This window comes from Falco biarmicus, chromosome 13 (genome assembly GCF_023638135.1).
Source record: "Falco biarmicus isolate bFalBia1 chromosome 13, bFalBia1.pri, whole genome shotgun sequence".
Lineage (NCBI taxonomy): Eukaryota > Metazoa > Chordata > Aves > Falconiformes > Falconidae > Falco > Falco biarmicus.
The window spans coordinates 1,035,553-1,062,754 of NC_079300.1; the positions used below are offsets into that span (position 1 = coordinate 1,035,553).

At 51.3% G+C, this 27,202-nt stretch overlaps 1 protein-coding gene across 1 annotated transcript in view; it reads right to left on the bottom strand.

The window, feature by feature from the left end:
* Positions 1-12,902: 12,902 nt before the first annotated feature.
* The window catches only part of LOC130158249 (collagen alpha-1(I) chain-like), a 77,469-nt gene continuing 63,169 nt past the window's right edge, over positions 12,903-27,202 (bottom strand). The window contains exon 3 of the mRNA XM_056358848.1: positions 12,903-14,287. The gene's annotated coding sequence lies outside the window, so the exon portion shown is untranslated. The remainder of the gene's footprint in view (positions 14,288-27,202) is intronic.

Sequence of the window (27,202 nt, forward strand, 5' to 3'; positions counted from 1 at the left end):
TGTGTACTTTGAGGCTGGCAGCACCGTGGGCACAAACCACCTGGCAATGACATCTGGTCAGAGAACGGAGTTTTACCAGTTTCCATCACCACAACTCTGCTGGTATTTGCTTGCAGAATCGCCTCCGACTCAGAAACCCCTTCGTGTCTGTCCTGCCAGGCTCTGCCAGAGCTGCGGAGGCCGTGGCCAAGTTGAACCAGCCTGTGTTGTGCCTGCGGGAGACCCAGGGTGCTGCCCCCCCAGCCAAGCAAACCTGTGGGTATCACTGGGGGCTTTCCCTGCTGGTGCGCTCGCTGGAGTGGCTGCTGCCCTTTGTGGGGGGCACTGACACATTGAAAAGTGGGGGGGTTGATTTGTTACATTGAAATTACTGTGTGCAACATGGAAAACCAGGTTGGTAATGTACGCCTGAGCATCACCTACCTCTTTGGTTGGTGCTTGGGTTTCTGAGTGGCTATAATGGAGCTTCAATTTAGTCTGCAATTAAATTACCTCTGTTCATCCTCTCATGCAGCTCAGAGCAGCCCGTCCCAAGAGTCCTGTGCTCTCGGCACAGCCGTAGTTCAGTGGCACTTGATACAAGTGCATAGGCTGGCATTTGCTGGCCTTTAGCCTTGAGATGGGACATGGAATAAAAGGTGGTGGCAGCCAAGGGTGCCGGCTTGGCAGCAGATGGGAGCCGTGTGCTGGCGCCGCGACGGGGCAGGTGATGATGCTGGTGTCGGTGCCAGCCTGGCAGTGCCCGCTGGAGATGACCAGAGCTGCCAGCCTGGCTCCGTGAGGTTTTCCCCAAGCCATGCTGTTTGGGGACAGAAGGCAGGATACGTCCCCATGATCCTGGGGCTGAAAAGTGCCCTTCCCCTACCTTGGCTTCATATGGAGCAGGGGGAAACAGAGCGCTGTGTGACTGAGGGGGGTTTGTTGCTTTTTAATTGTCTATTGTCCATAACATCAAGCTTTGTCCTGTCGTCTTGCCCTGTGAGCCGCACTGGATGATGCTGGGAGGCACGCTGCCCCAGGGAAACTCTTCAGCCACCGCCTGCAAAACTCCCAGCGATGCAGCTAACACCTGCTGTGTTTTGTAGGGAGTCGCTTTGATCTTTGCTAATCTTAAAGAAAATTCTGGAGCTTGGCTTGAGCATGCCAACTTGAACTGCTTGGAGAAGGGCCGGGATCAGGAGGTAGCTTATCACACAAGGTCAGGGTGAGTACGTGTGTGTATTAGGGACTTCACCAAAACCAGCTGGAAAGATGTTAGTTGTCTTGTACGTCCTGCATGCTTCAGAAGGGTGGGTGGTTCTTAGTGGTTTTGAATGGAGAAACTCTAAAACAGGGGTCCTCAAACTATGGCCCACAGACCAGATACAGCCCCCCAGGGTCCTCAATCCGGCCCCCCGTATTTACAGACCCCCCCCGCCCCCTGCCCCCCCGTCGGGGGTTGGGGGGGGGAAACCAAGCAGCCGCAGATGACTGCCTGCCACTTCATCTGCGCGCCGGCCCCCTGGTTAAAAAGTTTGAGGACCCCTGCTCTAAAACCAAAATGTTTTTAACTGTATCTATAGCTCTGTCCTTGAGCTAAATGAGCGAGCTGGGGACTTGCAAGAGAAAAAACAAAGCAGCTCCATTACTTCAGCTGCAGTAACCCAAAACCTTGTTTTCTCCAGCTCCTGTGCTGCAGGCATCACGTGCTTCCCAGCAGAAGAAGCACGAGCCCTTCTGCAGCTGCCCGTGGATCCTGCACCCCAGGGTGCCACTGGCCCGTGTTTAGGCAGGGGGAAGCTTGGGCAGTCACATGGGCTGGCATCTGGTGTGGTGCGTGTGGAAGGAGCTCTGGTTGGACTCCTGTTGCCCGTGGAGGTGTTTTCTCCAGGTCCTGAGGGCTATGCCTCTGAGCACTCCCTTCACCAAGTGCTCTGGCTAACCAGCTGCTGCCTGGGGTTGCTGCCCGTTTGCAGTCTCTGCCTAAGATGCTACAGCAAGTGCTTGCCACCTGGGCCCCTACCCATGTCTTGGGTTCACTGAGTTTGTGTCCAACATTGCCTCAGTAATTGAACTTTAATATGCTATATGTTCAAGTTTCTTTAGATTATTTTCCTTTGGAGGAACCTCATACAACTAGGTGCTGATGAACACGGATGCTGGCCTGTTACCAGAGGCAGGCTTCTGCATACCCACTGTCAGAACACAAACGTGTTAATGACAGTAATAAAACTGCTATAAGCTTAAGGCAGTTGTCTACGATCCCTGCTGGAACTGGTCAGGAAAATGCTGGGGTGTTTCAGTTCTTGTTTGCCCCCACATCCATAGCTGGTCGTGATGGTCCGCCTCCCCAGCAGTGGCAGTGTCACCAGGGCAGGCTGCGTCTCGGGGACTGTGGGGCAAGGGGGCTGCTGGTGGGGGCAGCGCCACGGCCCTCCGGCCCCAGGGCCCTGGCCAGGGCTCGCCCAGCGCTGCCGCAGCCCTGCGTACCAAACCAAGCCCATTCCACTCGGGAATCTGCCTTCGGCAGCAGCATGGAGCTCAGCCCAGCACACAGCCTGAAGTGCAGATGCCCTGCCAGGGAAGCTGGGGATCTGGTTCCCCCCTCAAGGACATTGCTGGCTGCCGTCAGGTACCCCTGCCAAACAGAATGCTCGTGCCCGGAGGGCAAATGAGCCAAGTTTGCCACTTTCTGACTCACCGGTGGGAAAATTGGGCAATCTTCTGTTTCCCAATCTGTTTTCTTTCTCAGGAATTCAGTCTTTGCTTTGCTTTCAGGACAACAAAAGCATAATCCAGCTGCTAGTTCACACATGCATCTCTCTTCCTGTTCGACAGATACTAGCAAACCCCCTCATTTTTCACACGAAGGAAGATGGAGCTGTGCCCAGCACCTCGGCACCTGCCTGCCCAACCTCGCAGGGCTGTGACCCGCTCCCCTGCACTCCCTCCCTGTGGCCTGAGCCATGTCCCGGGGTCCTGCCGACCCTGAATTGCTCCCAGGACGAACGCTGCAGCTGGGCCCTGCTCCGCTCTGGCGGGGACAGGAGGAGGTGGGATGGGACAGGACGGGACAGGACGGGGCTGGTCCCGTTTCTGAGATGCCCCAACGTGCAGGCACAGGGCAACGTCCCGCAGGCAGCACCCAGTGTCGGAAACTGCCAGAACCAAACTGTCTTTTTCAATGCCTCTTCTGTGTCATTTCGTATTCAGTGCTAAAATGTAGGCCTCACCACTTCCCGATTTATTTTCTGGCATTTTTATATTTCACCCTGTTCCTGTAACTCGCAGGGCTCCTGTTCCCTGATGCCTCGCAGCCCTGCTCCTGGAGGGCAGGTCGGCATTGCTCCAGCCTGCTGGCGGATGGGCGGTGGGGGAAGTGACATGCTTCCAGTACTTTCCATCTTTTAGTTTTTATTCCTTCCCCACCATCCGCCGCCCAGCCCCAGGCAAATGTTCATAATGCTGCAGTTTGAAGGTACCCGCTTGTGACGGATGGGCAACTTTTCTTGTACTCTGTTTGTGATTTCTTTCCCAGTAGTGTGGTTATTAATAACTGTATGAACCAAAATGCCACTTAAGCCTTCTGCTTTCCAAGTGGCATTGGTTCAGGCTACTACAGGGCAAAAATCAGTGAAGAATTTGGCACCCTATTTCAAGCATGCTGTGACAGTTCTCTCCAGCAAACAGAATTTTGTATTAATTTTTTAATCCTTCATGTCCTACCCTTCTGAGCTGAGGACTCATTCTGGGAAGAAATCTGTTAAATCTGGCACGTGACTCTCGCAGCACTGCTTGTGATGTAGTTTTGAATGGGAACAGGAAGAAATGTGTCAACAACTTCGTGTCTCTTCTTGTCTGGAAAGCAGCATCCCGCGCCAAGTCGGTGATGCCTTTCGGCAAAGCGCTGCCTGCCAAGCGCAACCCTGCACCGCGGGCGCACACCCCTGGGATGCTGCTCGGAGCCCTGTGGCGGGCAGTTCTCCCTGCGGCCCTGGACCAGGGGCAGGTGACAGGGACATCGCCTGCCCACCGTTGGATCGGGAGCCACGTGGCTTGCCTGCGCGCGCTGCTCCTGCCGCACTTTGAGGGGGAGGCTGAGTCATCCCCTCAGTTTTTTCAATAGTCCGGAGGAGGCCCAGCTGTCTCCCCACCAGGCGTGGAGCGTCTGTGCCGCAGCTCCAGCCTCCGTGCGAGAGTGGTGGCTTCCCACTTCATCTTAATGTCATTGTTCCTGGGAACAGCACGTACCAGCAGCGTGCCGGCCTGCCTCACAGGTCACTCATTGTCGCCGCATATGTTGGGATTGGCTTAATTAGGGCTAAAATATGGCTGCGTTCACACCTCCTCCCTAGAAAAAGGAGGAGATGGGTGTTACGGAGCTTGTGTTTTCTCCTGCGTATTGGCCGCGGTTGCAGTGTGCTGGCCTCCCACGCCTCTCCTCCCAGGCTCGCCCAGCCCGTGGGTCAAGGTGGCTCTGGCGAGGGGAGGGTGGCCCCCCACCAACCCTGGCCACGCTGCGGAGCTGCCGGCAGCCCCTCGGCTCTGCTCTGGGCAAAGCTCGTGTGCTGAGATGCAAAGTGTTGATCCCAGGGCCGCAGGGAAGCCACTGGCTTTTGTTGTCTGTACGTAACCTGCAGCAACAAGAATTTGGATGCATCCCTGGCGCTGGGATGGAGCTGGGTGGGGGCTCATGCTTGGGCCTGCTGCATGGCCCTGGTGCCCCCAGCCACGGCAGGGACACGTGGCACTGGACCAGGTCCCAGGGACACTGCCGGTCTGGTAATGCCTGACCCCACCGCAGGCATCGCCATGGCATGCTGGCACTTGTTTCTCCAGGTGGCTTCTGGTCTTCGAATGTTTGTGCAGGGTGGGGAATAAAAAAACATATAAGGAAATGAATTATAAGGAAATGAACATATACTCCTGAGTTTCAGCAGCACGTGGCAGATCACCACGTTGTTATACAATTCATTAAAAATATTCTGATGGGCAACGCACTGTAATTAAAAAAAATAAAAAAGATTGTTTGCAAATCACGTGGGGATTTGTTTTAATTAAATGCTGCCTTGTCAGACACACGCTGGGTTACAGAGGCTGTGAGAGATGAGTTTATCTCTTAATTAGCTAATTAGGCTCCCTGGCCAGAGGAGGCTGGCCAGCGCGGGCTGCAGGATGCGTGCAGGGGTGCCTTATGCCGCCCATAGTTTGGAATTTTTGGAGGAGGGGCAGGGGGGGTACAGCAGCACAGCAGCTTGATTTACTGTAACCACAGTAGATAAGGAAGTTTACATCAAAAACAAACAAACACCCTCAAACAAGCCAACCCAAAGGACAGTTCTGCCCTGGGTGGCTGCTCTTGCGGGGCTGTGCCTGGGGATCCGGGGGACCCTGGTGCCATGTGCCCATCAGCCGTGCTGTGCAGAGCTGCGACACGGCTACCATGCGCTCCTTGGAGCTGCACTCCTGAGGCGTGTTTGGCATCAAACCAGTGCAGAAATTATTGTGATAACATAAAAACCTGCGATGCTTTTGTTGGGGCCGAAGGGAGCACGGTGCGTGTGAGGCCGGGGAGGCTGCACTCTCCTGCTGCTTAGTGGGCTCTTTCGCCCAGTGTGGGGGTGCTTGCTGTGCTGCTGCGGTCCAGCCCCCGGCAGGAGCTGCTCAGGCTTACTGACCAGTGGTTTCCCCACCCAGACCAAATCCCAGGTTTGCTATTACCAGCCAGGCAGCAAGATAGGAAAAATCCTTGTAATCCACTCTGCAAAGCTGCATGGATCTTTTTTTTTTTTTAAAGAAGAAAATTTTCAATGCTCTTTTAAAAACAAGGTTAAATGAGGAAAAGTTTGGAGATAAGAATTACAGTTACAATTAAGCTTTAGCGAGGAGAGGTTTCATTTCCTGTTAATTTTGTTCATGGGTTTATGTTAGTTTTACGAAGTTGTATGGTGTAATTTATCTAGTCTTTCCTATTTATGGGAACATTTCAGAGTATGTTATTAACAGCTTGAAACGCTGCCATGCTCTAGCATTTTTTTGTTTTAACACTACTCAATGTGAAAAAATTAATATTTTGACTCAAAATACTGAATAGCAACTATGAATGTTAAAAATTTGCAGCTCATTTCAAAGTATGTTAAAATTTCCCAGGGAACAGAAATACTGCTTGCTCTATTTTTTTGGACCAGCTCTGATCTTGCCAGTGAGTGGCGGTGGGTCTTTGCAGCAGGACTGTCGGTGACCGGCAAAAGGCTGTCGGGGTTTTCAGGGGCAGAGCCCTGCGCTGATGTCCCGTGTCCCTGACCTGGCACTTTACAGAGAGAGGGAGATGCCCTCGGTTTTGGGGGGCAACAGCCCCTTCAGGTGCAGCTCACATTTAGTATTTGAAGTTTTCAATAGATGTGGGATGGTCTTCAGTGGTACCAGACATCAGCCAGCACCAGCAAAGCTGCTGCTGGAAAACCACAGCATCTGGTGACTCTGAGAATCAGGTGCCTTATTTAAGCAGCCCATTGGTTTTCCATGGCTGAAAACTATTTCCCAGAACTGTGGGAAGTGGCAAACTTTAAACATGTCAAATGCATGACTTCCTGGTGGATGTTAGCCCAGGTAGCGAGGAGAGCTTCCCAGGGAGTCTGCCTTGCCCTGTGCTCGGGTGCTTCTCTTGTCTGCCGACTCCTATTGCAACACTGAGCTCAGGTCTGGTTCCCTTCTGCAGTGCACCAGAGGAATTGGTGCAGTATTCCAGTAATTAAAAAAAGTCATTAATTATGACTGACAAATTTGGTGGCACAGGGTGACAGCGTTGGGGCAAAAAATGAAGAGCAACTCATGTCATCTACCCAGACTTGTGCAAAGCAGCTGATGCTCTCCCACACGACATCCTTGCCTCTAAACTGGAGACACACAGGTCTGAGGGACGGCCCACTCGGTGGATAAGGATTTGGCTGGATGGTCACACTCAAAAGAGTTGTGGTCAATGGCTTGATGTCCAAGTGGAGACCAGTGATGAGCAGCGATCCTCAGGGGTCCGTACTGGGACCGGCGCTGCTTACATCTTTGTTGGCGACAGGGGCAGTGGGATCAAGCGTGCCTTCAGCAAGTTTGCCGACGACCCCAAGCTGTGTGGTGCGGTCGACAGGCTGGAGGGCAGGGATGCCATCCAGGGGGCCCTGGACAGGCTTGGGAGGTGGGCCCACGCGAACATCATGAGGTTCAACCGGGCCAAGTGCAAGGTCCTACGCGCGGGTCGGGGCAGCCCCAAGCACAGATACAGGCTGGGCAGAGAATGGACTAAGAGCAGCCCTGGGGAGATCATGTTCGGGGCGTTGGTTTATGAGAAGCTCAACATGACCCAGCAACGTGCGCTTGCAGCCCAGAAAGCCAGCCGCACCTGGGCTGCATCCCTAGCGGCGTGGCCAGCAGTCGAGGGCGGGGATTGTCCCCCTCTGCTCCTCCCTGGTGAGACCCCCTGCAGCCCTGCGTCCAGCTCTGTGCCCCCAGCATAAGGAGGACATGGAACTGTTGGGGCGAGCTCAGAGGAGGCCGCGAAGATGCTCGGAGGGCTGGAGCCCCTCTGGTGTGCGACAGGCTGAGGGTTGGGGTTGCTCAGCCTGCAGAAGGGAAGGCTCCGGGGACACCTTAGAGCAGCTTCCAGTGCCTGAAGGGGAATGGCTTGCAGCTGGAGGAGGGGACAGTCAGGTTAAAGGAAGAAATTCTGTGCTGTGGGGGTGGGAGGCACTGGCCCAGGCTGCCCAGAGCAGCTGTGGGTGCCCCGTCCCTGGCAGGGCTCAAGGCCAGGCTGGACGGGGCTCTGGGCAACCTGGGCTGGGGGGAGGTGGCCCTGCCCGGGGCAGGGGGCTGGAGCTAGGTGGGCTTTAAGGGCCCTGCCGACACAAACCATCCTATGACTCTGTTAAGCAGGCGTGTAGCTGGGGTCAGTGAGATAACAGCCTAAGAGATATGACCCTATTTGCAAAGCTGTTTGCACAGAACATCTGTTTCTGCAGAGTAGCCTGATGTGGAAAGAAGAACATTTATAAATAAACCAACTATAAAATGTCAACAAATGTTCTGGTATGAATAGCCAAAAGATTGGATAAAATAGGAGCCATTGGGGAATGCTTTTCTCTGGTCCCATCCCCTCCTGTCCCATCCCACAGGCAGGGAGACGGCCACCGCACGTGCCCTCGCTCCTGCCAGCTGCGCCGCACCCTGGCATGGCGGGCAAGGAGGGCAGCAGCAGCTCCCTGCATCTTCTGGTCTTGTTATCGTCTGCTGACACTGAAACCCCTAATAGCTTGTGCAAAAGCCTGTCTACCTGAGCTCTTCGCTCCTAATGCATCAGTTAATCCCTGAGTTACCAGGGAAAGGTGTGGGGAGGCTGGGGGGAGGGGAGGGCTGTGCCTGCAGAAGCCAGGCTTCAGGTGGGAGAGGGAAAGCTGCCTTCCTGTGCCTGGGGTGTGCGAAACCCCCTGCCCCTGCTCCCTCCCAGCTGGCTGTGCCTTGTCCTCCCGTGGCTCTGCCGGGGAGAGCAGAGGGGACAGCAGCTGTGCCCCAGGGCTGGCACTGGCCCTGCTCAGCCCGCCTGCTGGCCCAGGGATTGGGGAGCCCTGGCCCAGGGCACACCAGAAGCTTCCAGAGGAAAACTGGAAAGGCACGAAGGGAATTAGCTCAGAAATGTACTGCCAGACTGTGGGAACCACAAATTGTACAACTCAGGTGACGTTTCTCACGTCACTGCAAGGATGGGCATTTGCAGGTGTGGTTGCCAGTTGTGTGAACAGTAAAATCTTTTTATTTATTTATTTTTATTGCTTAAATAATAAAACCTATGTGCTTAAAAAAACAAAACCAAACAAACCACAACCCTAAAAGGATGTCATTAAAATCCTTCACCTGGGATAACAGGGAGATTAAAAAGCAGAAAAACATGAGGGCTCTGGTTTTGCTTTACCTCCTTGCTCGGCTCACCCCTCTGACTTCAGACTGCTGGGAGGGAGCCATCTCTTCTGCAGCCAGAACTGGTGCTGTAATCACAGGTCAGACAGAGCTCATATGCATAATGCAAGGCAAGTTCCAGCACTAATTATGCATCATCAGATCTGGCACATTTAGCAGAGAAGTGGTCAGGACCCTGCAGGTGCTGAGGAGCACAATGTGAGGGGAGATGCAAAGGGCTTCTTGGATGGCCTGTATGGTGAATTGAATCGCTCCCTGCTTGAACACTGTATTTGCATCTGAAAATTAGCTTGTTAACCACATTCAAAAACGCCTGTGATGCTGCCGTTCCAGCCAGGCTGAAAGCAGAGCCCTGGCAGGGGACCCCTGGGCACATGCCATGCACCGATGGCCCGATGGCTGCGGAGGAGGCTGGTGTTGGGGTCTTGGAGCCTTGCGTTGGCCTTCAGGACTGTCTTGAGTGAGGGAGGCTGGTTGGGGTCTAATTACAACTAGGCTGACAGAAAGCTCATTTGCAGTGAGCTGCAGTGCTCCTGTGCCTGGATCAGGCTCTGCTCTGCTTTGGCGAGAGGTGACTCGGTGGTGGGGGCCTCCTGCTGCCAGATGCACAACTGGGTAACTGCACACTTGAGTACGTGCTGCTTAGCCGTGTAGTACACTGCTGAAGGTTTATTTCCACCCCCTGCTGAAGGCTTCCACTAATTTTGGGGGAGTTTTCCCGAAGAGGAGAAAATAACGGTCATGCAGTTGCGGCCAGGGTGCCGCGGCAGCAGCGGGCACCAGATAGGTCTGATCTGCTTCCTGCCCGCTGCGAGCCGTGGCAGGCGGCTCTGGCTGCCCCTGTGCCGGGGGGTCACGGGTGGGGGTGGGGTGTGTGTGTTGGGTGTGTGTGTGTGGGGGGGGGGGGGGGGGGGGGGGGGGGTGTCCTTTTGGTCTCGAAATGCCTCAATGGAGAGCTGTGTGCTGCAGCCCTCGCTCTGCTACTCCCCCCTGCAGCCCTCCCAGGGCCAGCAACAAGGGCACACACACCCAAGCATGGTCTCCGGGGAGAAAAAACAAAGAATTTTGGCTACATGCATTCTGAGGATAGCAAAGGATGATTTGAACGAGCTTATATTGCTGTTTGCTTGTTTTCAGACTGGACTTCTGTGGGGTTTCATCCTCCTCTGCTGCTTTTTGATGACTCCTTATTGCTTCCGTTCTGTGCTTGCAGCTTGTAACTCTTGGGTCATAATTAATAACTATTGAATGTTATAATTGCTCCTCTACACTGGATTTAATTAAAATAGAAAGTCCCTTTACCCCTTTACAATAGATTTCGTGCTTTTATAACCCTTTGCATTTCTAGATTTCCAAGCATTTTACCAGGGTGGTTAATTGCGATTATCCTTGTTCCCTTGCTAGGAAGCTGTAGCAGGGGCAAGTGAAGGGGCTGTTCCCTGTTGGAACGGGTCACAGCTAGAGGAAAATGCCAGGTTCCCCTTCGGCAGCCCTCCCACTAGCAAGCCTGCCTCTGCTTTTCTGTTTGAAAAGCCCTGCACAGCCAACCACACTGGAATTAATTCTCCTTTTAAATGAATCACGCTAAAAAATTCATGTCGCAGGAGCAGAAGGATTATTTTTAGGACGAAGCCTTGCCTTCAGTAGGCATGGATCCTGGCAAAGTAAGCCTCGATCCTCCCGCTTCCTGCAGCAGGCAGCATTACCATGAGTAATGAAAAACTGCCCGGTCCTGAAAAGCCCCCTCGGCTCCCCCTGCGTGGGGCTGGCAGTGTCCCCGCCACAGTGGGGAGAGGCTCTGCTGGGGCTGCAGCCTGGGGCTCAGTGGGAAGCAGGGCCTTACATCCACGTTGGTCTGATCCTGATGGGTCGGGTCAGGTCAGCAAAACTCATCTTGTTTTTATTGCCCATCACAGTAACAGGCAGGCTCACCCGCCTGCCAGCCCCAGTTGCCCCCTCCACCCGCAGCCCTCGCTGCCCTCGGGCAGTGACCTCCCTTCCACCAGGAACAGCCATTCTGCGGGAGGGCCACCCCACAGGGCAGTGGGTAAGCCTGCAGTACCTGGGACAGGGGGATGCAGGTATGACCTGCACACCTGGCATCACGGCTGCAGGCTTCGTGCCACCCTGCAGCCGCAGCCCGCTCCTCGCCTGCACATTGTGGGCTCCTCTTCCCCCTTTCGCTCCCACTGCCACTGGCTGCACGCACACACACAGTCGTGGGAAGGCCCTTGACTCTTACTGCAACCAGAAAACACCCATTTGTGATGCCATGTGAATATAGAAGGCTGCATAAACCCACACAGGGGTGGGCTTCCCCACCGTCGGGTCTGCAGCGGGTGAGCCACTGCAGCTGGGTGCTCTCGTGGCACCACAGCCCTGCGCCAGCCCCCGGTACTGCGGTGCCCTGCGTCATCCCCCACTGGGCAGCGAGCCCTGGCAGGGCTGTGCGGCGGGCCCAGAGGTGAGCAATATATGTACCCGCAGGAGCGCCTAATTGCTTTGGTTTAATGGGTTTTTAACTTAATCATTCTCCAGACGGAGGGAGCGAAGGGGAGCACCACTTGACAATGCTTCTGAGACACTTCAGCATGGAAGCGTGGAGTGGCTCCGCGCCGGTGGGCATGGGGAGGGACCCTAGGTGACTCCCAACAGCAACACATGCGTGGAAGGCTGTCAGATTCCTCCCTCTATGTAACGCTCAGCATTTTCTCTGCACCTTGGTATCCTGAACAACTATTTGTTACTTAACACAGATTGCTCCAGCGAGCAGCAAGGTACCAGGGGGTTAGCAGAGGAATTCCAACAGCCTTGTCTTAGTGACCATGTTGCTGCATTTCTTTGCTGCTTTGCAAAAACTGGGGCAGCTAAAAGGCACTTGATAAGTGTTGGCTGGCTTTTTGGGGGCTGTAGCCCTTCTACAACATGTTGCCGAGGGCAAACGTGAACTGTTTGATTTAAATACACCTTTTTCCTAATTCACCCTAGTAAAGCACACAGGCTCCTAATCAGTTTTGCTTTTGAGTCAAGTCTTAAAATGGTTTCTCCAATCAAGTATGGTATCTTTATAGAAAAAAACCTCGCAACAAAACCACCTCCAGAAATCCTCTTGCCTAAAGGGTGAAGAGAAGCACGTAGTGGTTTGTTTTCATAGGAAAATCAGTCTTTGTTCGGAGAATGAATCAAACATGCAGGGACTTTGACTTGGATGAGTTGAGCAGGCGTTTAGCAATACAGTTTTATAATATGTGCGTGATTTCTAATGAACTGCATGACAAGAAGGTGCTCAAAGCTGTGACTGGCAACAGCAGGACCATGTTTGGGAAGGAAGCTCTGCTTTGGTATTCAGCACAGTCCTGCCCACAACCAGAAACTCACTGCCTTATTGCAAGAGCTTATATCTGACTTTAAAATATGTAGATTTGTAAATAACATCTCCTGCTTGGAAAAAAATGTCTGCATTTATCTCAGGAGATATTTCCATCAGTATTTAACGGGAAATGGTTGTACGGATACATACGAATTCGGTCATGTTGCACTCAGCCCTGGAGACCCCTCTTCTCTCTTACCCAGCACAGTTGCTGTCAGGCCCCAGGGATGCTGTTCCTCTTCCTCCCTGCCCTGGCTGCCCTATGGACTGTCCTGGGGAGAGCCCACGCCTGGCATTCTGAGCTGGGTGGATACCTCCAGCGATACCAGAAAGGCTGAAAAATTAGCCCTTTCTTGGCAGTAACGCTGGGAGAGGGAGGGAGGTGAGAGGACTCCCAACTGGAAAGTGCCTTTTCTGCCCTCCTCTTTTGAAAACCATCCTACTGTGAATGTAATACTTTTTCCACAGCTCTAGGAAATACAATAATATGTTGCACATTCAAACCAGCTGCTCGTTTATTTTTTCAACTGCCTCTGAAAAATGCTTGTAATTAGGAAAAATCTATAACAAGAAGTACAAACAAATCAAAGTCTGTCATTAGCCAGAAAGAGTCGGCTCTCAGCCTTAGCTATGGTTTTATTAGATTAGAATAATGAAGCAGAAGCTATACAAAGAAAAACAAGTGCTTTGGAAAGGTCTGAAAATATACAGCCATCAGTTTAGAAAACACGTTTTCAAATTTAAACGTGAAGCTGTAAACCTGTTAGCTTGTGCTCTTCTAATGCCTCCTTCTGTGAGGCTGCGTGAACCTTAAATACTTTAGAAAAGGGAAATAAGAGGAAATTTTCTGTAACGGTTTAGATTTATGCTGCGGAACTGGCAGAACCAGCCCCAGACCAGATCCCCACGGGACTGGGAGGTGGCTCTGGGGTGTCCCCCCCAGCAGAGGTGCCCACAGAACTTTGGCAGTGGCCAACTGGTTTGAAGGGCAGCAGAAAGGCTGTGCCAGGTGGGACTCAAAGGTGGTGGTGGCGACATTATGGATTTGCCTTGTCTCCTTTGGGAGATTTAAGCCACCGCACAGAAATGCCATGCTCATGCAGGAGGAGTGTCACGGAGCGGTGCGCGCCGCGGCAGCTGGGACAGGCGGCAAGGAGAGGAAGGACCTCCTGGGGCGAGGGAATGGTCCCCAGAGCATCTGCACCGTGTCACACCTACGGGCACAGCTTCAGGACAGAAGCACGCTTCCATAGGTTTGTTTTCTGCAGGAAAGCTGTTTTCCTGGCTCTGGTACGGACCAGGCTCGGAAGCTGTAGCCTGCAGACCTTCCCTTTCGTTGCATGGCTCCCTACTTGCTTCCCACGATGTCTGGATGTGCAAGGAGTGTCAAAGGCCTCTGTGGCCTCAGGGACAAAACACGGGTGGGCTACTCACGGACACCGCTGCTGAAGGACCTGCTTCCTCGCAAGCACTAGAATAAGCCAGTTTTGAATCATCTCATGTTTCAACATTCATTTTCCCCCATCCATTTCTTTTAGTAACTGCTATATGGTAGTTTGTTGCTTTCAAAAACAAAACAAAAGTGACCTTGCCATTACGAGAAGAAAAACAGTTTCAAAAGTCTTTACCTGTGTGTTTTATAATGTATAGTTGTGAGCTGGAAAAATAAGTCTTGACCTTAACGCTCCGTAACTGGAGGTGCTGCGGGGCTGCAGCCAGAGCATCCCATGGGGCAGGGCAGGTAGGACTCTTTGGTCCTGCTCCAGGGTCTAGGGCAGAGCTGGTGGCCCTGTGCAGGGTCAGGGTCAGGACCCCACAAGTGGCACTTCCCATCGTTAGGTCCAGACGACAGTCAAAGCCAGACTTCGGGCTCATCAGCTTTTCCCGGCGTTGACACTGGGGGTGGCAGTCCTGTCCTCATGCACGGAGACGGGGCAGCTGTCCCTGAGCCCAGGGGCTCCGCTGTGTGCTGGAAACCTGGTTGGAGAGGTAGTTTTTAATCTTAATTAGTTCTGGTTATTTTAAGCTATGAGTTCTGAAGCCTCGGTTTGTGGAATGCAAATGCACGTTATTCGGTCGGGGTGAGTTTGCAAGGCAGAAACAACGTCACCTGGCATGCACGTGGACATTTACCCGCAGGCAGCGATCCCGCTTCCTCGTACCGAGGGTCAGCACCATCTGAGAGTCAGTAACTTGGCTGGTAGCTTCCTTCAGCTGGTGACTTTAATGAGCAGGATCACTTGTGGCAGTGTTGAAGCAGGACAATAAAAATGACTTGGAGTTGAGCCCACATGGAGCACATGAATCCATACTCCAGGCCCCACCATCTAAATCCCTCATCTAAAAAACTTCAGGCTGTTTATGGACTACAGGTCACACCAGCCATGTACTCTGTGGTCCGTCATTCCTGGGAAAACCCCTCTGTGAACTGGAGTGGGTTCTAATTACAAATTTTTCAACTGTTTGTCCACAACCTTTTGCAGACAAGCCACGGAGGGCTCTGCTGCCCCCAGCAGCTGGGCGAGCCCCACCGCGCGCTGCCCGTCCCCCTCCAAGTGCTGCCCACCCAGCGCTGCCCGCTCCCCACAGCCTCTGCTTGGCCCTTTCCCCTGCTGGCACCCAGCTGCGGTAAGGGGAAGGGTGCTCTGGCCCATGGGTGCTGCCAGGGAGCATCCAGAGCAGCCGGCATCGCCCAGCCCCAGCCCTCGAGGGGCTGTGCAGAGCTGGAGGCAGAGCTCCCAAGGAATGTTTGTTTGTTGCTTCAGCACCAGCCACAAAAAAACCCACCCTAAACCAGGATAATTGAATATTCATCTTCCGTGAATTCTATTAATTCTGCATTTTGTGTTCTGAAAAGCAAAATAATTGCCGTAATTTCATTTCAAAACCTAAAGTAAATAACCATGAGCCTGTCATTTTTCTGCATGTTTTCATTGAAAGGAAATTTATCTGCCTGCCTGCTTTCATTATGAAATGATCGGCAGGGCCGCTAGAAGAGCAGCATATTTATTTTTACATTTCTCTGCAAAAGCCTATTTACTCTAAGTGGCACAGTTAACATTGCCAGTGATTTCTTTGTCCTGATTTTAAACAGCATTTTAAAACCCAGCATTAATTTAAACAAAATAATATAAATTAAATTATGTAGTTTGGTGCAGTTCAGCATTCCCCCTTTCAAAAGGCTATGCTTTTTTTTTAAACAACCCCTAAGGAGATGCACTTTAATATTAACCAGTGCTAAAAAAAAAAATTACTAAAAAGTTATTTTTTATCCACTAGAGAAAAGCACAGAGAAGAGATTAAGTTTAACTATGTAGGTCTGGGACCAAGTCCACATGGTACCTGCGGATGTGCAGATGGGGAGAGCTGGTGAGAGAGCCATGGGTGTGGGGTGGTTGGGTGGGTGCACAGGGTGGGTGGGTGGCAGCGCTCCACTCCAGCAGCTGTCTGGGTGAAGCAGCTAACGTGAGTCCTGGCTGGCAAAGGCTCCTGCCGGGGGGTGCCCATGCCAAGCGGTGTGTGCTGCCGCCTGCCCTCCCACATGGCGATTGCTTGGCCAGGGCTGGCAGTGAAAAGCTGCCGGCGAGAGGGCTGTAAGAAGCCGTTCTTATGCTTTCTACTCATCTCCTGGGCGGTGTGAAGGAAGTCTTCATATCTGGCCTTTTTTCTCACCCCCTTTACCTTCTCAACAATGTTGGCCAGACGGACTATTTTCTCATGAAAGAGAAACTCCTGTTCTTAAAATTGGGATCATCTGGTATCTGTGTCGTAGACGGTGTTTGTGCATGGGGACAGGGGGCGAAGGGAGCCGTGCCGCCCGTTCATCCCTCTGCTCTCGCGTGCTCGGGGCGCAGGCCAGCGGCACAGGGGCAGTGCCCACCGTCCTGCTGAGTGCCGCCCCCCCTGCCACCCTCGCGGATGCCGGCGCAGCCGCTCAGCGGGCTGGGGGCAGCTCGCTGGGCTGGCGCCGGGGTGCCACACCTGAAGGCAGGGGATGCTTGGTATGTTCCTCATGCTGCTGCCGCAAGGTGTGTCTGCAAGGACACCCCATTACCCAGGGGGCGGTGGTGTGTGACACCTGCCTGCACCCTCACACTGCACGCAGGCAGCCTCAGGGCAAAGGGGCTCGGGGCTGCTGGTGCTGGAGCACCCCTCAAACAGCCGTGGCTCTGCAGCAGGCTGCTGGACACCTGCACACCGTTTTGTGGTTTTTTTTTTTTCTAGAAATACATCCAGTAATTAGACCTGTCAGTTTACATAGAATTACCCCTGTTCACTTAACCACCAAACCATAACTTCAGAGATTCAATCTCATTATTTGTCCGGTGAGCTCGGCAGGATGATCCCTCTTCTCTCATTACGTTACAGAAGCGCTAAGCCTTTGCCCTGGCTGCTGTTTTCTCTGCTGCAGCTGGGACCAAGGGGATTTGGCAGGGCTCCTGCGGCAGCTGCCTTAGCCAAACAGATGAAGCCTCATTAGCACCTGTACCGGGATGTATTTATTTCCATTAAGACATCACGGAGTGTGCCATCCTACCGGGCACAGTGCAAACACAGCGGGAGACAAAGTCCTGCTCCCCTTTCCTCGAGAGCTCCCTCATCACTCAGCATCTGTTCAAACCACCTGCCAAAGCTGGGCTGCGCCCTGAGCGAGCTTGTCCGTAGCTCTGCCTCCTGCCTGGGCAGCCAACACTGGCACCCCTGGAGACGGGGCTGGGACAACCCTGCAGCATGTCCCTGTCCCTGGGAGGGCTGCTGCAGGGAGCCCTGGCTCTGGGGCAGGCCATGCGTACCTGTGCTGCGCTGCACAGCGCGGCTGACACCAGGGGTACAGGTGGGCTTACAAACCAAGCGCTTCGGGGGGGTCTTTATGCCCAGAGGGGGCTTTGCTGGTACCATGCCACCAGAGAACAGGAGCCCCCTAAGTCTCCAGGGGTTGTTTTTAACATGCTGGAGAAGGAAAGCCCAGTCTTTATATTCCTCCCACCCTCAAACACATCTGGGCTGACCAGAGCCAGCGTTCTGCCCTGGGCCGTTCAAAGGGGAGTGCTGGACCAGGGGTGAGGTGGCAGAGCCAGCCCCAGGGTGGGCAGGGGGGGCGGGCAGGAGGGGTGGGCAGGCTGCCTTGCTGCTGGGGCTCACAGTAGCAAATTTACACCTTCTGGCTTTTTTTAGGTGTCGCTCCCTGCTCCTCCTTGCCATGGCCATTTTTTTTTTTTTTTTTTCTAAATTAGAACTTAATTCTTGTACAACTTGCCCATCAGTTTTCTAGCCAGCACAGGGCAACCCCAACCCCCAGTCTGTGGTCTGGAACCAAACTGTCAGGTGTAGGGGGGTCCGCCAAGGGGACAGCGGGGCGCAGGGCAGAGCTGTGCCCAGACGTGCCTTGGGGACGGCGGCAGGTTTTGTAGGGTAAGCTACTACTTGGTTGTCTCTGTACCAGGGCTACACAAATCTACTGCAAAGACTGCTGTTTTAATCACTGACCTCTCTCTGTCTCCTACTGTAATTTTTTGTTTTTCAGTGACTCAGGCTGAAAGAATTCTTCCCTCCTATCCCTCCTCATGTAGAGATAAGGGGAAAGCCAGCCAGTAGCAATGCCCAAGGTCTCTCATGGAAAGGGAATGACCACCAGACACATCTCACTGGCGTTTCCTCTTCAGACATTGGGATTTCAGTAAATCACTCTGTGCTTGTGCAGTAGTAATGGGGTACTCCAAGTCTGAAGCAATTCGTATTTATGGCTTACAGTCACATCTTGGTTGTTCCTATAAAACTGTGCAGAGTCATAGGGAACCTTCCCTTTCCTTAACATTTACAATTGTGACAGATCAAGATTTAAAATTTTATTATGATGTGTGGTGATGCAATTTCTTAAAGGGCAGGGTACAGAAAGGAGAAGGTTGGCAGTGCTGTGCAGTCTGGGGTGCCTAAGCCGAGCCAGTGAGGCTCTGGATGCCCATAACGCCCGTCTCTGCAGGAAGGGCAAGTTTCCCTAAGAAACCTCGTGTTAAAGAGCAGCATGTTCTGGTACTGATCCGTACCGAGACGTCTCTGCAGTTCTGGGAGTATGGCTTTTCTACCTGTCCCCATTTGTAATTGCTCTTGATTTTACGTATATTAGAAGTCAAACTCAGAGAGAGCTTTTTGCCTTTCCTCACACAAGTTTGCTACGGTTTTCAGTCAGTGCTGACCCTGCCCCCCATTAAATACAAGACATTAAAATGAATCATTAATAGCTTTAAAAGGTTCATACAACAACAGCCATACTCACTTATGTTTGAACATTAACAGAGGTAATTTTCCTTAACAATGACTTCTTTTAGATAAATTCTAGAGATTATAAAAAAGATTATCTGTGCTAGTGATCTTTTTTTCCAGTATATTTTTAGACTAGGCTCCTGAAATAAGCTGCTGAAGCTCCAATTTTAAAAGCCAAAGGTTAATCCCTTAAGAGCTCAATAAACAATCATTAAGGGGATGGAAAGCATTAGCGTGGTGCAACCAAAGGCTGAAAGGCAGCAGGGTAAGATGTGCCTGCAGCAGGCAGCAGCCACTGGCCTTGCCGGGGCGCAGCAAGCAGAGGGTCCCACTGCTGTGGCAGGGTGCAAAGGGTCCTGCCATTGCCAGGGTTCCAGGTGCTACCAGCTGTTGGGGGGTGCAGCATGGCCTGGGTGAGCTGATCTGATTTCTAGGCAAAGAAGCGAAATACCAAAAGGGTGAAAGAGCCTAAAATTCACCTGAGGGGAAAGAGGGTCTATGCTGCTTGCCATTTCAGGGGAGCGTTCGTGGTTTGGACGGCTCCATGCCTAGCTTACCTCCATCTCCCAGGAGCTCTCCATGGCCAGCGCCTGGTTTTGCTCGCCTGCAACAAGGCTGGGAGGGTCCCTGCCTGGCACAGGGCTATGACCCATGGGGACAGACCTGCCCAGCATGGAGGACAGTGGGTGCTGGTATGACTTTTGGCTAAATTTACCCTTGAAGTAGTGATGGTCTCACTGGACACACTCCAGGGAAGAATTTAGCTTTTTCGGGGGTGGTGGGGGGTGGTGGTGGTGGATGTCCAGGAGAGTGAACAGCAGCTGGGCAGTGCAGGCACCACTCAGTTCCCACCCAGGTGGGCATCTGGAAAGAACTGACATGCAAAATGGCTGCACACAGTGGGTGGTACAACATCAGAAAAGTGGCTTGTTTGGTATGAAACAGAAGACAAAATCAGGGACATAAAGAATGGGGGTTCAAATAGATATAATAAGAGACCTGATCCTCATGTGATATGTTGAAAATAGGGAGGTCCTGATGGGGATGAGCCATTTGCAGGGACAACAGTCACAGCTGACCTGTAACGCTCCAGGCACCGATGCAGTATGTAAAGGCACCCAGCAGAGTCATCAGAACATGCATCAGCTGGTCTGGAACTGGTACTTGGTTTCCTGAGGGCAAGTGGAAACTTGTCTGGCTAAGCCAGGACTTCCCTCCAACCCTGGGCTGTGGTCTGCTTCCTGGAGTGCCTTTCTGCCTTGTGTCCCCATACACGTCACCTGCGGCATGGACTAACTTCGTTCTACATGCCTGACTAGATTTATATTTATAGGGTTTATGGGTTTTTTTACATTCAACATGCCTATTGTATTTGGTTTATAATGACTCAGATACAAACCACGTGAGTCTCTTTGTATTTGGAATTTAAATAAGGGAGGTGGGGGCTTGGGGACAGTGGTCCCTGCAGCAGTGCCCCTTCCCACCAGGACTGCACTGCTTCACCTTCTGCAGCTCAAACTGAAGCTGTTGCTTCAGCAACTGCACATTGTATTAGAAATGGCCTTAGTAATCAGTGCCAAGGCATTTGTTTCCAGTAAGAGCTGAGCTGGTGTTTCTTTGTACTACCTGGTTAGCTTTTCATTAGGCTTTTTTATTTCAGGTACTGATGTATCTCTGTGTTCATTCCATAGCATCACTTCCTTCCTAATTGTCAGTGTGAGCTGTCAGATTTTACCTTGAGTTGTCAAAAGCATACTGAAGTTTCCCTGAGGTACAGTTTGCTGATAGATGCCTGGGTGCTCTGAGATGTGGCCAGGAAAATGTTCACCTTGCTTGGTTTCAGCCCAGTGGCAAGGCAGAAACCAGCTGAGAGCATCCTGGTAATGAGAGGTGACTGTGACCCACGCAGCAGCTCCCAGGGATGAACAGCTCTGGGGGAAAGGAGGCCAGAGCAGCTGGGAGAGAGAAAGAGCTGCAGGATAATGAGAATGGGAACAGTAGCTGGAGAAGGAATGAAAGGGCCTGGCCGCAGAGGTGCCAGTGCAGACGTATTGCTCATGGTGCTCCTACCCTGATTAGCTCCAAACCCACAGAAAAGAATCCAAAAAAAAAAAAAGGACTTAAAATACTTAGCTTGAACTCCTGTCACTTCTTCGTCATTACCATATTTCCAGATATTCCCGAAATAAAATAAAATAGAGTATTGGCATCAGGACAGCTAAAAATCCAGGATTCATTATGCGGCAGCACTAAACTGAGCAATTTAGTTTCTGTTTCCATCACTGGTATTTTTGAGGCCCTTCCTTCCCGAGATTAAACCCTTTGGGCAGGAATGTGAAGGACAGCATTTTCCAAAATGGCAAGCTGATGGGAGGAAGGGACAGGCAGGGCTGGTGCCCGCAGGTAGGGCAGAAGGGCATTGCCACTGCCCAAGGCCACTTGGGTTTCAGCAGCAGCAGTGAGACTTGGCCAGGAGTTGCACCTTACTTATTCTTGTTGTAAAACCGGTGCTGAAGCAGATCCTTAGGATCCATTAGAAGAACTGTTGACTGGTCATTATTGGTAGCTTTTGACCCTCAAATCAAGAGCAGCTGAAATACAGCCAGACTGTAGCATGGCCCACAGCAAAGAGAGCCTGTGCCATTAGTAGGGACCTGGCGAATAACATCGTTACGCTAACAGCCTCTGAAAATGCAGTTCTAGGGTTAGATATTCTGTATGTCAGTGCTCAAATGCATAAGCATGTAAATGCTGCTCTACAGCAAAGCAAAAGGGTACATGGGTGTTTATTTTTATCCACGCAGAAATAACAATCCAACAGAATTCAGAAGTTGTGTATTTTCCAGCAAGGAACGGGCATTAGTTCCGTTGAGAGCAAGACAATCGTTACAGCTCCCGGAGTGATTGGACAAGCCCAGCGCAACTGCTTGCTGCAGGGAGGACGCTTGCCCTTGGGCACAGCCTTCGCGGGGAAGGGGCACAGCCAGCACTGGCCCCAGCCCACTGGTGCAGCAGCCCAGCAGCTCCTCATCAGCCACCACGGCTGGTGAGAGCCTCTGGCACGGGTGCTCAGCACCACAGCAGGCGAGATGCCACTGTATGGGAAGTGATGAGTCACCCACTTCAGCTCCATCAGAATAATAGCACAGGGTGAGATTTCTGCAGGAAATATAATACCATGCGTGGGTATATGGCGTGTTCCTCCTTTTATCTAGATCAACTCATGTAGAAGTGATGGGGAAGGAAAATGTGGGTAAAGAATAAAGAAAAGTGAAGGACAGAAGCTCAGAAGGGCTTTGGTAAGAAGGGCTTTTGCTAACAGCAGCAAGAGGTCACCTCCCCAACTTTCAAATTGTGGTTGTTGCTACCTCCAGTCCATAGGAAAGCAATATGCCAGGCTTTCACCTGCTATTACATTACTATTTTCTGTCTTCTTGATCTTAGCTTTTAAAGAATTGTTCCAGATCAGTTTTAACATCTTCTTTCCAGTGTTTCATAGACAGTAGAAAAGTTTAACGCCTGAAAACACTGTCTGATTTTAGCTTTTCTATATCCTTAGTATTGACAAAACGTATTTTAATCGAACAGATCACCTGATCAAACACTATATTAAAATATCAAGAAATGATTTTGCCTCCATTTAAACATGTTTAATAAGGAAATACCAAAAGGGAAATTTAACTGAAAATCTGATATTACCATATTTTCTAATTAGCAGATTATTCTAACATTAGCAGATGATATTTACCATTGACATGATTTGATGGTGATGCACTCGCAGGTATTTTCTGAATAATATTTGACTTCCCCTGTTCCCAGACTGGACGCTGCCCCTGGCTGTGCCCACAGCAGCACTGCCCCCGCAGCAGCCTGCTGAGCTTTGCAAACTGCAGGCAAATAATTTCCCCCTGCAAACCGGCATGAAGGCAGGGTCCAGGTGCACACTTGAAGCCAGCACCTGAAGCTGATGCCGTGTGAACATGCAAAGTGGCCGAGATCCAATTCCTCTGAGAACATCTGCTAGGCACCCTTTGCACATCTGGAACTGGCCAGGGAAGCAGCCCTTGCCATCCTGCCCCAGCCAGCGGACGCAGGGCCACCTCTTCCAAGTCCTTGCCTTGGGTGGAGTCTGGGATCCAGGGATTCATCCCTCCCCACACCTGCACAGCAATCCCAGCAGAGGCCACAGGCATGGAGCAAGGCAGAGCCAGCCCCTGCATGTCTGTGGGCCAGCTCCAGCATCCCGGGGGGTCCCCGTGTGTTATTACAGCTCAGGGTCATCGCCAGGACACCTCCTTACACAGACGGTAAATTGTTGCTGCCAGCACCGATCATCCAGCAGCACTAGTGTGTTTTCCAGCAAACACACCACTCGCCTCAGCCCCAGCCAGGGATGCCCTTGAAGAGACATCACCGATGCTCAGGGAGCAGGGGTTTGCTGCTGCCAAACCAGAGAAAAACAAGGGCTTTGCTCCCATCTCTGCAGCCTGAAGAACATGCCTGCTATGCTGATAACTGAATTCTTGCTGTCAGTACGGGTACCTAACCGTACCTGTAAGCTATATGGACCTACCGGAGGCAAGAAAGACCTGAAACCTACCCAGGAGGTGAGGAGATGGGCAAAACTCCCAGCTTCTGAAGAGCTGTTCCAAGGAAACGTGGCTCTCACACCTATTTCCATCACCTCAGACAAGGTCCCTGCTGGGATCGCTAACCTGCGGGGCCCTGCTGCCACCCCCAAGGCTTCCCTGCCAGCCAGCTGGGCAGCCATGTGGCAATGGGAACATCTGTCCCTGTGCCCTGCTGAGACACGCCTGTAGGATGCTTTGGTTATAGCACCTCAGAGGGAGTGCTGCATTTGTGTCCCTCAATGCATTAGGTAGCAAGTACTTAATTGAAATACTTCATTTTGTCTCCCTTGGTATGCGATCTTCACTGTTTCCTGCTTGTTTGTCCTCCTGGCCATTTGAGGAAACTGTAATGTGAGTATTAACGCACTATTAAACCTTCTCAGTAGAACTGTCTTTCCTGGCTGGTAGCTGAACAAAAGATCTTTTCTACTGAGAACAATAATTTCAATTTAAAATGGCAATATAGGAAGGAGGCAAGATGCTCCATATTGTAATTAGAACAAGTTTTCCAGTATTTTGCATTATCTTTAGGCACCAGAAGTGTAGTTGCTCCACAAGGATCACTAAGTCACCTCTGTTAACTCTATTTATTGCTGCATTGTATCACAGGGGCATCGCAGCAGCAGTGCTGATCAGAAACTATTTGCATATACTGAAATACAGAAGGCACTCCAAAATAGCAGTTACATTATTCTTGTTGGTTTGTAATATTAATAAAGGCAAAGAGGGAGAACAAAAGATGTATAGCATTTGTCCCTATGGGACTATGTGACAGTCGGATATTTACCAGGGCCTCACGGACCAAGCACCCTGAATTCCCGCGCTAGCTACTCACCACATTACCCACTATTGATTATAAATTTGTAATCTTTTGCATACACAATACCGTGTCAATCTGTCTTCCAAAGTTCACATCCTATTGGGACTCTGTTGCTCCTTGGGGCTTACATTATGCTGTGTGCAGATCTATTTAATTAGCCCATGAACAGCTTTTGTTTTCAAGACGGCAAAATGTCAGCTCAGACATAAAAATGCACACAGGCACATGCTCCTCTGGCACCGGGGCTGGGGGAGAGCTGCCCCCCGTGCCTTAGCAGCAGGCAGCAGTGGTATCTCCTTGAGGGCTATAACACAGCAGGGTTATGTCACCCCCCCAAACAACAGGGTGACAGTCTCCAAGAACAGCAATAGGGACGGCAACCTCTGCTCCACAGGGACGGCAGGCACAGGAGGGCAAAGCAGTGGCGAAGCAGAGACTTTGCTGGCAGAAGCACCAGTGGAGATTTGGGCACATATCCTGCTGGCAGTTTTTGTGAGCAGGCTGGGAACTCAGTTAAGACTTGCTTCCAACCAGCAGCACATGTCCTATCTGCCACAGACACATCTGATTCTTGTTACCAGCTCTTGAACTGTCGTTTCCCCGGTTTGTTTTCAGAGGAAAGACAGAGACAGCTGAGGCTTGGAGCAGTAAGCAGGACCCATGCCGTGCCAGGCTGGCTGCAGTGCTGTGGTGTGCCAAGGCTGGGGTTGGGGTCTCCTGCTCCCTGTGCCTCCACTGCCCGCCTCGCCCCTTCCCTGACACCTGCGCTCCTGCCTACAGCCAAGCACCTCCTGCGCTGCCCTGTGCAGCAGGATCCCTGGGGCTTGTGCAGAACTGCAGACCAGAAACCTGCCCTGCCAGCCCTTCACGAGGGGGAAAAGGAAACACTGGGCATCTCTTGTGGGAGCTTTTACATGCCTTCCTGGTTTTCTTTTAGCTGTTATGGACCTCTTTGCCTTGCACATTGTTTCTTTGCCAGCGTTGAGCCTTCTGTCCCCACTGCTAAGGGCCACAAGTTCTTGCAGAAAGGTAACAGAAATTGCTTATCGCAAAAAAAGCAACTTTCCACATACCTGTCTGCTCACCCTCATGTTTCTTGAATAGATTTACTCACAAGTCAGGGACAAACCTGGGCATTTTCAGCATGTGGAACTAAGGTTGGGAGGAAACAAAAACTGGGGTAAATAGCCATTGCTAACGGTCTGTCTGCTTTCTATTTTTAAGTATTTTCAGATAGACAAGGATAAGCTTTGCCTTTTTTTTTTGTACAAACATGTGTTTGCTCAAGTCCTTTAAACCAGAATTTCTCCAGTTCTCACCTGTGTGCAGATGGCCACTGGAAGTCCAGCTGAGGGACCTCTTACAGCTTCAGAGTTGTAGTATTTTAAATACTACAGGCAGTAGCATTTTATAATCAAATAAATTAATATTTCAGACTCACTGTGGAAAGTCTGCATCGTATATAAAGGGTGCTGGGAGGAGACGCCATCATCTGTGACAAATGAGAAAGGAAGATATGAAATTGCAGAGACTGGAGAAAGAAAACTCAGTGTGGTAAAGCATTGTTTGACCTAAAGAGTTTCCTAATGAAAAGGGGAATGAAGGTCACCAGAACCCAATAGGGGGGTCACAAGCCAGTTCAGGGAAAATGTGAAATAGGCATTTTTGCAGCAGATAAGACATCTGGCAGGAGGAAGGAGCTCACCCTCCTAGTTCTACGATAACCCACCCCTTCCAGCAGCACTCCCGAGTGAGACACAGAGTGCCTTACATATGTGTGTGCATGTGCGCACATATATATACATATATATTTACCCTCACTATGAGCAGGCATTACGATGATCATTTATGGAGGTCCTTTCCACTCAGTCTGCACCTGGTTTGGGCCCATCGTTCATGCCAGCACACTCTGAAATATTGAAATCTGCATCTAAGTCTTCTGATAACCACAGCCAACAGGTAGAAACAGCTGGATATATGTCCAGACCGTTCCCTTTGCACACCCACATACTGTGATAGTTCAGCACTAATTGGACTGACTGGGAATTTCCATTTGCTGTCGAGCATGCTTTCTTTTCTCATTAGGGATATATCATCCATTTGAGTTAAATCAGCTGTTAACAGAACAAAACATTCAGCTTAATGGAAATCAGTGGTATAAAATCCCAGATTTTGCAGAAAGTGCATTAAGAGGCAAAGCTGGAAGGAACTGAGTTTCAGCTATACCAGTCAGAAAACCTATTCAGCTACAAGGCATATGCTAGAGCTATGGAGGAAAAGGTGTTAATGCAACATGCTTTATGGTTGTGGTCCAAAATAAGAACAGAGCAGTGATACAAGCAGGAAGACACTAATTTGCTGGCTGTGTATGAAGGCATGTAACGCTATGGCTACTAAAAAATATGCCTTATTCTTTACTCCTGTAAGCACTTGGACCTTTTGCAGCTGAAGCACTGCAGTCAGAATGTGCAGACTGTTAAAACCAGTATGTGAGATTTCCATTTCCAGTACCAGCAGGCTCAGAAGGGCGGTTCTGAGAGGCAGGCAGCCGATGAAGCAGCAGGGATGTAGCTGCTTATACAGCACAGGCTGCATGGGTCCAGCTGCAGCAGACAGGCGGTTTCCTTGGCAGGTCCAAAGTGCCACTGAAGCAGGTGAGGAGTGAGGGTCCCTGCCATTCACACACCTTTGCCCTCCATTGGCAGAGCCTGGCTGACCCCACATTGCAGCAAGAGGGGAAAAGCAGTGTAGGCAGACACAACAGATGAGGTTTGCTAGGCTAGGCAAAGGATGAAATACTGAGCAGTCACAGTAACTGGGGTATAGAAAAGGAAAGCCTGGATGAAGTAAGGTATGTGAGGCAGGAATAAAAAAGGAAGCAAGAATGCCAGTGATTTAGAAAATATGCATTTAAAAAAGGGAAACAGTTCTTTCCCGCTCCTGTGAGACAAGGCAAGTGTTGTTCTGGAAAGATGCTACTGTTTGCAGTGTGTGGTAGCACCTAATCTTCTGATGGTGGAGGCTTTCACCCAGGAGGAGCCAGGAGGCAATGCGCAGGTGTGATGTTACACCCTGGAGGGTACCATCAGAAACTGATGGGGCAGGGAGGCAGCTTGAGGCTTGTAATCAATGTGAGCAGCACCATCACAACCAAAGTGTCCGCTTCGGGTGCCCACCGGT